We start from the raw sequence: 12,458 nt of genomic DNA, 5'->3' as shown, positions 1-12,458 counted from the left end.
TTTTGTGGCTCTGTAGCTTGTCTGGTTCTGAATCTGGAGGGCTTCTCTGCCTTTCTCCTGATAATGAAGTTTTTTTGGTTGAATGGTTGGTTCTTAAAAATGTCCCTGAACTCCAGTGCCTTGAAAAAGTATTCATCCCCCTTGGCGTTTTTCTATTTTGTTGCCTTACAACCTGCAATTAAAATTGATTTTTATTTGGATTTCATGTAATGGACATAGACAAAATAGTCCAAATTGGAAAAGTGAAATGAAAAGATTTTATTAAAAAAAGAAAAAAAAGGAAAAAAAAGAAAAGTGGTGTCAATTGGAGAAGAAAATAATTCATAATTGTTTTTTATTTTTTATTTTTTTTAAGTGAAAATAATTCATAATTTTAATTTGTAATTTTTAAAAAACAGAAAAGTGATGTGTATTCATTCATCACCCCCTTTGCTAAATAAGGTGCAACCATTTACTGTTCGTCGTATAAATCGGACCAAGGGGCAGCGTGGTATGCGTACATTCTTTATTATAAGAATGGACACTGAACAAACTGACCAAAATAACAAAATTACACGTGACGCTATAAAAACGAGTGCTGACAGGCAACTACACATAGACAAGAACCCACGAACACAAAAGGGAAAATGGCTACCTAAATATGATCCCCAATCAGAGACAACGATAAACAGCTGCCTCTGATTGGGAACCATATCAGGCCACCATAGACGTACAAATTACCTAGACCTACAAAACCCCTAGACATACAAAAACCCTAGACAATACAAAAACTAGCATACCCACCCTCGTCACACCCTGACCCAACCAAAATATAAAGAAAACAGAGATATTTAAGGTCAGAACATGACCACTACCTTCAGAAGTCACATGATTATGTAAATAATCTCCACCTGTGTGCAATCTAATTGTCACATGATCTGTCACATGATCTCAGTGTATATACACCTGTTCTGAAAGGCCCCAGAGTCTGCAACACCATCAAGCAAGCAGCACCATGAAATAATAATAATAATATATGCCATTTAGCAGACGCTTTTATCCAAAGCGACTTACAGTCATGTGTGCATACATTCTACGTATTCTACGTATGAAGTCCAAGGAGCTCTCCAAACAGGTCAGGGCCAAAGTTGTAGAGAAGAACAGATCATATCCAGAACTTTGAACATCCCACAGAGCACCATTAAATCCGTTAATTAAAAAAATTGAAAGAATTTGGCACAAACCTGCCAAGAGAGGGCCGTCCACCAAAACTCACGCACCAGGCAAGGAGGGCATTAATCAGAGAGGCAACAGAGAGACCAAAGATAACCCTGAAGGAGTTGCAAAAGCTCCACAGCGGAGATTGGAGTATCTGTCCATAGGACCACTTTAAGCCGTACACTCCACAGAGCTGGGCTTTACGGAAGAGTGGCCAGAAAAAAACATTGCTTACAGAAAGAAATAAGCAAACACGTTTGGTGTTCGCCAAAAGGCATGTGGGAGACTCCAAACATATGGAGGAATGATGATCAGATGAGCCTAAAAATGTGGGAGACTCCAAACATGGAAGAAGGTACTCTTGTCAGATGAGACTAAAAATTAGCTTTTTGGCCATCAAGGAAAACGCTATGTCTGGCGAAACCCAACACCTCTCATTACCCCGAGAAGATCATCCCCACAGTGAAGCACAGTTCCTGTCGATGAAAAACATCGGATGCTGCCACCACCGTGCTTCACTGTAGGAATGTTTTTCATCGACGGGGACTGGGAAACTGGTCAGAATTGAAGGAGTGATGGAAACAGGGAAAGTGTTAAGCGAAACCTGTTTCAGTCTTCCATGGATTTGAAACTGGGACGGAAGTTCTCCTTCCAGCAGGACAATGACCCTAAGCATACTGCTAAAGCAACACTTCAGTGGTTTCAGGGGAACATTTCAACGTCTTGGAATGGCCTAGTCAAAGCCCAGACCTCAATCCAATTGAGAATCTGTGGTATGACTTAAAGATTGCTGTACACCAGCGGAACCCATTCAACTTGAAGGAGCTAGAGCAGTTGTGTCTTGAAGAATGGGCAAAAATCCCAGTGACTAGATGTGCCAAGCTTATGGAGACATAACCCCAAGAGACTTGCAGCTGTAATTGCTGCAAAGATGGTTCTACAAAATATTGACTGAGGAGGTTATGCACTCTCATGTTTGTTATTTTTGTCTAATTTCTTGTTTGTTTCACACAGAAATGTATTCTACATCTTCAGAGTAGTAGGCATGTTGGGTAAATCAAATGATACAAACCCCCCAAACATCTATTTTAATTCCAGTTTGTAAGACAACAAAATATAGACAATTCCGAGGGGGGGGGGTTGAATTATTTTGCAAACCACTGTACCTGTGTGTGTGTGTGTGTGTGTGTGTGTGTGTGTGTGTGTGTGTGTGTGTGTGTGTGTGTGTGTGTGTGTGTGTGTGTGTGTGTGTGTGTGTGTGTGTGTGTGTGTGTGTGTGTGTGTGTGTGTGTGTGTGTGTGTGTGTGTGTCTGCGTGCGCGTGTGTGTGTGTGTGTGTGTGTGTATGTGTGTGTGTGTGTTGCTCTATTGCTCCTTGACAGAATAATATAATCCCACAATGACTTAAGGTATACATCCATGCCTCAAACTCCAGACCGTACAACTCCCAGATGTTGATTCCATAAATACAGTTATCTCTCCAAAAATATCCATGAAATCCTCGTTGTATCACAGCGTTAATGCAGTAGCCAACTTTCCAAGGCACAATGTCAGCCGACTCCAAAACCCTTTGGCTTTTCTTACTTCACGTCACACGTTTTCTTATCGTCAGGTCTTCTACATTTTTAGTGTTTTATAGTGAGACTCATTGGCTGTCAGGTTGGGGATTGTTTTTGTAACGTAGGTAGACGGCAGAAAATAGGGGCTAGTCAGGGTAGGAGGGGCTTGTCAGGGTAGGAGGGGCTAGTCAGGGTAGGAGGGGCTAGTCAGGGTAGGAGGGGCTAGCCAGGGTAGGAGGGGATAGCCAGGGTAGGAGGGGCTAGTCAGGGTAGGAGGGGCTAGTCGGGGTAGGAGGGGCTAGTCAGGGTAGGAGGGGCTAGCCAGGGTAGGAGGGGCTAGTCAGGGTAGGAGGGGCTAGCCAGGTTAGGAGGGGCTAGTTGAGGGTAGGAGGGGCTAGTCAGGGTAGGAGGGGCTAGTCAGGGTTGGAGGGGCTAGTCAGGGTTGGAGGGGCTAGTCGGGGTAGGAGGGGCTAGTCAGGGTAGGAGGGGCTAGTTGGGGTAGGAGGGGCTAGCCAGGGTAGGAGGGGCTAGTCAGGGTAGGAGGGGCTAGCCAGGGTAGGAGGGGCTAGTCAGGGTAGGAGGGGCTAGCCAGGAGGGGCTAGCCAGGGTAGGAGGGGCTAGTCAGGGTAGGTAGGGGCTAGCCAAGGTAGGAGGGGCTAGTCAGGGTAGGAGGGGCTAGTCAGGGTAGGAGGGGCTAGTTGAGGGTAGGAGGGGCTAGCCAGGGTAGGAGGGGCTAGCCAGGGTAGGAGGGGCTAGTCAGGGTAGGAGGGGCTGGTTGAGGGTAGGAGGGGCTAGCCAGGGTAGGAGGGGCTAGCCAGGGTAGGAGGGGCTAGCCAGGGTAGGAGGGGCTAGTCAAGGTAGGAGGGGCTAGTCAGGGTAGGAGGGGCTAGCCAGGGTAGGAGGGGCTAGTCAGGGTAGGAGGTGCTAGTCGGGGTAGGAGGGGCTAGTCAGGGTAGGAGGGGCTAGTCAGGGTAGGAGGGACTAGTCAGGGTAGGAGGGGCTGGTTGAGGTTAGGAGGGGCTGGTTGAGGTTAGGAGAGGCTGGTTGGGGGTAGGAGAAGCTGGTTGAGGTTAGGAGGGGCTGGTTGATGTTAGGAGGGGCTGGTTGAGGTTAGGAGGGGCTGGTTGAGGTTAGGAGAGGCTGGTTGTGTTTAGGAGGCCCTGGTCTGGTTAGGAGGGGCTGGTTGAGGTTAGGAGGGGTTGGTTGTGTTTAGGAGGCCCTGGTCTGGTTAGGAGGGTCTGGTTGAGGTTAGGAGGGGCTTGTTGAGGTTAGGAGGGGCTGGTTGATGTTAGGAGGGGCTGGTTGAGGTTAGGAGGGGCTGGTTGAGGGTAGGAGGGGCTGGTTGAGGTTAGGAGGGGCTGGTTGATGTTAGGAGGGGCTGGTTGAGGTTAGGAGGGGCTGGTTGAGGTTAGGAGGGGCTGGTTGAGGTTAGGAGAGGCTGGTTGTGTTTAGGAGGCCCTGGTCTGGTTAGGAGGGGCTGGTTGAGGTTAGGAGGGGCTGGTTGTGTTTAGGAGGCCCTGGTCTGGTTAGGAGGGGCTGGTTGAGATTAGGAGGGGCTGGTTGAGGTTAGGAGGGGCTGGTTGAGGTTAGGAGGGGCTGATTGTGTTTAGGAGGCCCTGGTCTGGTTAGGAGGGGCTTGTTGAGGTTAGGAGGGGCTGGTCTGGGCTAGAAGGGGCTGGTTGGGGTTAGGAGTGGAGCTGGTTGGGGTTGGGAGGGGCTGGTTGGGGTTAGGAGGGGAGCTGGTTGTGTGTAGGAGGGGCTGGTTGGGGTTAGGAGGGGCTGGTTGTGTTTAGGAGGCCCTGGTCTGGTTAGGAGGGGCTGGTTGAGGTTAGGAGGGGCTGGTTGATGTTAGGAGGGGCTGGTTGAGGTTAGGAGAGGCTGGTTGTGTTTAGGAGGCCCTGGTCTGGTTAGGAGGGGCTGGTTGAGGTTAAGAGGGGCTGGTTGAGGTTAGGAGGGGCTGGTTGAGGTTAGGAGGGGCTGATTGTGTTTAGGAGGCCCTGGTCTGGTTAGGAGGGGCTTGTTGAGGTTAGGAGGGGCTGGTTGAGGTTAGGAGGGGCTGGTTGTGTTTAGGAGGCACTGGTCTGGTTAGGAGGGACTGGTCGGGCTAAGAGGAGCTGGTCCGGGCTAGGAGGGGCTGGTTGGGGTTAGGAGGGGAGCTGGTTGGGGGTTGGGAGGGGCTGGTTGGGGTTAGGAGGGGAGCTGGTTGTGTTTAGGAGGGGCTGGTTGGGGTTAGGAGGGGCTGGTTGGGGTTAGGAGTGGGGCTGGTTGGGGTTAGGAGTGGAGCTGGATGGGGTTAGGAGGGGCTGGTTGGGGTTAGGAAAGGCTGGTCGGACTGGTCGGGGGAAAGGAGGGCTGGGACACTGAAATGGTCTTGGTAGGCAAAGCTGTCCTTTTGAAGTCTGGAATGTTTAACCAGACACCTAGATATTTGTAGTTGTCCACATATTCTAAGTCAGAACCATCTAGAGTAGTGATGCTGTGCAGGAGCCACAGCAGCCTCCAAGGTTAGCAGAGAGCAGAATAAGTCTAGACATGTATTACAGGAGAGAACACATTTATTCCCACAGCTAATCAGACAAAGAGAGGGAAGGGGTGGAGTAGAGGGAGAGAGAGAGAGAGAGAGAGAGAGAGAGAGAGAGAGAGAGAGAGAGAGAGAGAGAGAGAGAGAGAGAGAGAGAGAGAGAGAGAGAGAGAGAGAGAGAGAGAGAGAGAGAGAGAGAGAGACAGAGAGAGAGACAGAGAGACAGAGAGAGAGAGAGAGAGAGAGAGACAGAGAGAGAGAGACAGAGAGAGAGAGACAGAGAGAGGGAGACAGAGAGAGAGAGAGAGAGAGAGAGAGAGAGAGACAGAGAGACAGAGAGACAGAGAGACAGAGAGACAGAGAGAGAGGGATAACGGGAGAGGGGGAGATAGATAGTGAAAAAGGGAGAGAGGGATATTGAGATAGGGAGAGAAGGAGAGCGGGAGAGGGAGAAAGGGACAACCGGAGAAGGAGAGAGGGATAGAGGGAGAGGGAGAGAGGGATAGTGAGATAGTGAGAGAGGGATATTGAGATAGTGAGAGAGGGATAATGGGAGAGGGAGAGAGTGATAATGGGAGAGGGAGAGAGGGATATTGAGATAGTGAGAGACAGATAGAGGGAGAGGGAGAGAGGAAGATCATTGTGACTTTCACAACCATTCTACCACCTTAACCAGACCATAACCTCCAGCCCTAACGAGAGAGAGAGAGAGAGAGAGAGAGATGTTGACTAAAATGTACCATGAAGACCCTGTTCTTAGATCGGCTAAGCGTTTCATTGGTTACAGTTAAAGGATTGGTTCAAAGAAAATACAAAATGATACATTGGTTTCTTGACCCTGTATAAGCAGTCTAAGACAGGGTTTGGTTTGGTTTTCCCTGGCACTGTTTCCACATGCTAACACTTTTCCTTTTCAAGTTGGAATATAAATATGAAATCTGTCTAAATCATCCGGAAGTATTTAAAAAATAGTTGTGAGGTTCAACAAAGTCCACTTATAGACGTTTAAATCAAGATGTGCGAAAAATGTGAGATGTGAATCCTTGGCTGAAGTTTAGCATGTTCCCCTTATTCAGTCATACAGCACTGGGTCTGAGGGAGAGAGACGTAAAACCATAAACTCTTTACCCTTCGGTTAACTTCGAGAAAAAAAAGGGTGTACTCTGCTAGATTTGATTTTATTCATCCTACATTCCTTTTTGTTTCGATCTAAATGATTTCCTCTTTTGCTTCGCACCACATTTCAACGTTGATGAATCGTTAAAAAATGAATGTTTTCTCCTCAACCAACCAGCCTGTTACAGCTGTTGGGTTGGCTGCCTGGGGTTGTATCTCAAATGGTACTATTTTCCCTACGTAGTGCACTACCGTAGGGCTCTGGTCTAAAGTAGTGCGCTATACAGAGAATAGGGTGTTATTTGGGACGCTTGCTAGCTTGTATGTAAGTTTCTGTTGCCCTCAGACCTTGAGACCGATTGGGACAGATCGTGTTTCTTCCTACTCTCTCTGCTTTTCTCATTCCAACCTGATACACTTTGCCTTAGTTTCCTTCTAACCAGGACCTTTTGTCATGACTTATAGCTAAAGTTTAGCGATTAAGACGAACGTGTAGGTCATGTCAATGTAATAATGTCAAACGGATCTCTATTGTTTGGATAATAAGGCAACTTATCGAGACCGTTGAACCATTGTCTCAAGGGTCAAAAAGGACCACTATGTTTAACAGGAGAGAAAATCCCCGTAAATGATATTATTCAACTTGAATTTTGATGATTTTTCCTAGAGTGACCCAAACATTAGACAAAGTGAAACATCGACCTTTGTTCATATTTCCATGAAAGCTGTACACCACCAGGGTACAAAGATTGTCTAAGGGTAATTTTTACACACCACAAAAACCACAAACACACACACATACACACACAATGAGAACTTGATCATGTGTGCTACTGATTGAACCAGTCTATACAGGGAAGCCGACCAGTGGAGGCCCGGAGTAGAACCAGGGGTTGTGACAGATGGACTGAGGGGGCACAATGTCACTTGTGAAAATGTCTTCACCTCTTATGAACTCAGACAGCAGCTCCTGAAGAGGAAGTTCACTGTGGTTGGCACAGTTACAAAGAATAAGCCTGAGCTCCCCCCTGCACTCCTCGCAACAAGGGAAAGAGAGGCCTTCTCATCAAAGTTTGCCTTCACCCCCACCACCACTCTAGTTTCTTACCTCCCAAAGAGGAACAAGAATGTTGTTCTCCTGAGCACACTGCACAAAACGGCTGAGATCAGTGACCGTGAGGACAGGAAGCCAGCCATCATCCTGGACTACAACCACAACAAAGGAGACGTTGACAACCTGGAAAAGGTCATTGGAACTTACAGCTGCAGGAGGACGACTGCCTGCTGACCCCTGGTCATCTACCATAACATCAATGATGTGTCCTCATACAATGTCTTTGTGGTATGGAACAAGATCGAAACTACCTGGATGCCTGATAAGCGGAACAAGAGGAGGGTGTTCCTGGAGCAGATGGGAAAGGCACTCGTAACCCCACACATTCAAAGAAGGGAGGGCCTCCCCTGCGCAGCAGCCTCTGCAGCGCTTGTGAAAGCTGTTCAGGGTGATGCATCTTGTCCCTATCCACCTGAGGCTGCAGCTGAGGCAGGCAAGTGGAGGAGATGCCAATCCTGACCCCCAAAGAAGGACTATAAAAACAAGTACTGTGTGCTGCACATGTGAGAAATACATCTGCAAGGTCCATGCACACACACCTGCATACTGTCCTACATGTGCTAATTAGAGTTAATTGATTTATGTTCTTCGTGTTTTTGTTTTGTATCTATTATCCTATTTTATTCTTATTTATTGTAGCTGTTTATACACATTGTGGGTCGGGGAAATGGTTTAAAAAATGGGAGAAGACTAGTTGTTTTTTTTGTGTGTATTTTTCAACCCTTTTTTCTCCCCAATGCACTTGGTAGTTTCATTTAAAAAAAATACTTAAAAGCTTTTTCTTTGTATTATCTTTTACCAGATCTAGTGTGTAATATTCTCCTACATTCATTTCTCATTTCCACAAACTTCAAAGTGTTTCCTTCAAACGGTCTTGATCAGTTTGGTTAGAGTAACATGCACATTGCATGGCTGTGGGCAGAAATAAGAGTTCCATCTGATGTACACTTTAGAATATGACAATATTTGTAATTAGTATTGTAATAATGTCATATCGTGAACATTGGAGTTAAATTCATAGCTATAGCAAAAAACCTTACTATTACAGGTATGTTTTTTTGTTATAACTGAATATACAATTGACTAGATTACAAAGGTACGATAACTACATTTGAAGTCTTCATCATTCACGTAGAAGTTGAACTGGTGAACACGTCAGCTTTATCTACAGCTTCCACAGCTTGTGCTTTGTGAGTTTACTGCATTTATTACGAATTCACGTTTCACTGACAAATTCATTGAGATATCGTCTCCGCTCTCCACTATGAAAATACCCTCCATATCGACTGGTCAAAGAGTTTGCGACAAGTCTCACAGAGTAGCCTCCAGTCTACATTTTGATAGCTTTCGATGACTGGTCTATTGGTCCATGTGAAGTGTTCTCTTTCCAGGTTGCATGTTTGACAGTGTATAAAACATTTCCTCTTTGAACGGAACAAATAAAAATATCTCTATGAAAACTGAAATGACTGGCAGGAGTTGATATTATTTCTTAACTTGAACTAAAGTTTTCATGAGGGAAGACGTGGTACACCGTAATTAAATGAGAGAACTGTTAAAGTTGACAGTTTCAGGCTTGATCAGGCAGTCAAATATTCGGTAAAATAACATACAAATATTTAGTAAAATATAATACAAATATTTAGTAAAATAACATACAAATATTTAGTAAAATAACATACAAATATTTATTAAAATATAATACAAATATTTAGTAAAATAACATACAAATATTTAGTCAAATATATTACAAATATTTAGTCAAATAAAATATTACTATTTAGTAAAATAATGTACAAATATTTAGTAAAATACAATATTAATATTTAGTAAAATAACATACAAATATTTAGTAAAATAACATACAGATATTTAGTAAAATAAAATATTAATGTTTAGTAAAATAAAATACAAATATGTATTAAAATAAAATATTACTATTTAGTAAAATAACATACAAATATTTAGTAAAATAAAATATTATTTCTAGTCAAATAACATACAAACATTCAGTAAAATAACATACAGATATGATACCTCATGGTGTTTCTGAATAACTTTTTATCATATTATTGAATTTAGATTAGATTATTAAATATTATTATATTATTGTTTGTCATTTAAATTAAATTGCCTATCAGTTATATACATATTAAAGTGCATATAATTGCATATAATTGTTTTTCTGGCCTATCCAGACAAAGAATCCATTCACTCTGCCTTTGAGCGATAGAGCCCAGACTGTATTCTCTACACCTGCATTACTTGCTGTTTGGGGTTTTAGGTATGGGTTTATGTACAGCACTTTGAGATATAAGCTGATGTAAGAAGGGCTATATAAATACATTTGATTTGATTTGATATTCCCAGATGGATTTTGAACTCACAATATAAAAAAAAAATAATAATAATATCATAGATTTGTAACACGACCACTTTCTCTTGGTCACAGAATGATGACATCACTTTGTGCGTAAAGCTGGAGTCTGCGGACGCTTGAATGGCGTCTCTGCATCGCTCAGAGGACGTTTGAATGGTGTTTCTGCGTCTCTCAGAGGAATAAGAACACCTCCTCCCAGCTGCCCACAAGATAGGAAACACTGTCACCTCCGATAAATCCACTATAATTGAGAATGTCAATAAGCATTTTCTACGGCTGGCCATGCTTTCCACCTGGCTACCCCTACTCAACAGCAATGCACCCCCCACAGCTACTCGCCCAAACCTTCCCCATGTATCCTTCTCCCAAATCCAGTCAGCTGATGTTCTGAAAGAGCTGCAAAATCTGGACCCCTTTATTATCATCAGGGCTAGACAATCTGGACCCTTTCTTTCTAAAATTATCTGCCGAAATTGTTGCCACCCCTATTACTAGCCTGTTCAACCTCTCTTTCGTGTTATCTGAGATTCCCAAAGATTGGAAAGCTGCCACTGTCATCCCCCTCTTCAAAGGGGGTGACACTCTAGACCCAAACTGCTACAGACCTATATCTATCCTACCCTGTCTTTCTAAGGTCTTCGAAAGCCAAGTCAACAAACAGATCACTGACCATTTAGAATCCCACCGTACCTTCTCCGCTATGCAATCTGGTTTCAGAGCTGGTCATGGGTGCACCTCAGCCACGCTCAAGGTCCTAAACGATATCTTAACCGCCATCGATAAGAAACATTACTGTGCAGCCGTATTCATTGATCTGGCCAAGGCTTTCGACTCTGTCAATCACCACATCCTCATCGGCAGACTCGACAGCCTTGGTTTCTCAAATGATTGCCTCGCCTGGTTCACCAACTACTCTGATAGAGTTCAGTATGTCAAAACAGAGGGCTTCGTGAGAGCCAGTTTGATCATAGCTCTTGAAGAAGCTTTAAAAGTTATTGACATTTTCCGGATCACCCTAACTTTCAACATACCTTTCAACATACCAATTAGAATCTGGCAAAAAATATTTGAATCAGTCATAGAACACATTGCCCTTTATGGTTGTGAGGTCTGGTGTCCAGATTCTAATTGGTATGTCAAATGTTATGTTCCTTGTGATGGAATAGAAGGCCTTTCTCTCCTTGTCTCTCAGATCCTTCACACCTTTGTGCAAGTTACATGTGGCGCTGATGTTTAGGCCAAGGTATGTATAGCTTTTATTGTGTGCTCTTGGGTAACGGTGTCCAGATCATCAGCCTCTCTCTGTGTCTCTCTGTGTGTGTGTGTGTCTCTCTCTGTGTATCTGTGTCTCTATGTCTCTCTCTCTCTCTCTCTCTCTCTCTCTCTCTCTCTCTCTCTCTCTCTCTCTCTCTCTCTATCTCTCTCTCTCTGTCTCTATGTCTCTCTCTCTCTCTCTCTCTCTCTCTCTCTCTCTCTCTCTCTCTCTCTCTCTCTCTCTCTCTCTCTCTCTCTCTCTCTCTCTCTCTCTCTCTCTCTCTCTCTCTCTCTCCCTTTTTGAACAGAGCATGGCTACATGCAGTAGGTGAAGATTCAATTCAACAATTGTATGAAAATGGCTGAATGAAATAGTTGGATGACATTTTCTGGGAGTGAAACACAGAATTTACATCACTATTTAACCGTCAATGATCATTTGAATTGATGCAGTCATCTAGTGAGGCCTTCTAGTGAGGCTTTCTAGTGAGAAAGAAAGCCTCACTAGAAGGCCTCACTAGAAAGCCTCACTAGAAGGCCTCACTGAAGGCCTCACTAGAAGGCCTCACTAGAAGGCCTCACTGCCTTCTAGTGAGGCCTTCATGTGAGGCCTTCTAGTGAGGCCTTCATGTCGACATCAATGGTGCTAATGCTGTTTTGTAACGTGCAGGCCTGAGCTGTGGTTATCTTACCTCTTCCTTCTCACGCAGGATCAGACGAACCACTACGATGTTGATAGGGTTTCCAATGCTGGCATCATGAAACAACCCCGACACCTGAAACAGAATGGACATGATTTAGACTCAGACGGGATCAATCAATCATCCTAATATGAAAGTGTGAAATGAAACAAGTACACTGACATTAGCTAAAGCGTCTGACAGATTGAAGATGAGTTTCCATTTGAGTATTGTGTTAATAGTAACATGTTGATTTGATTATCTGTGGAATAATAAAAGGCATTAGAGATACGTCACCAAACTGTTCTGACACAATGCATCAAACGCACACCTAATCATGTTAGACATGATAATGCACTTAGTCGGGTCATGCAGACCCAGACAGGAAGAAGCACAGAGCCGTCCACTCCTATCTGAAACCAAGCCCACACAACTCCAGATAGATGGAGAGAGAGGACAGAGAGAGAGGATGGTGAGAGAGGATGGTGAGAGAGAGGATGGAGAGAGAGAGGATGGAGAGAGAGAGGATGGAGAGAGAGGATGGAGAGAGAGGAGGGATGGAGAGAGAGGATGGAGAGAGAGAGGATGGCGAGAGAGGATGGAGAGAGAGAGGATGGAGAGAGAGGATGGAGAGAGAG

This window comes from Oncorhynchus keta, chromosome 4 (assembly GCF_023373465.1).
Source record: "Oncorhynchus keta strain PuntledgeMale-10-30-2019 chromosome 4, Oket_V2, whole genome shotgun sequence".
NCBI classification, from domain to species: domain Eukaryota; kingdom Metazoa; phylum Chordata; class Actinopteri; order Salmoniformes; family Salmonidae; genus Oncorhynchus; species Oncorhynchus keta.
Note: the sequence above shows the minus strand (reverse complement) of the source record.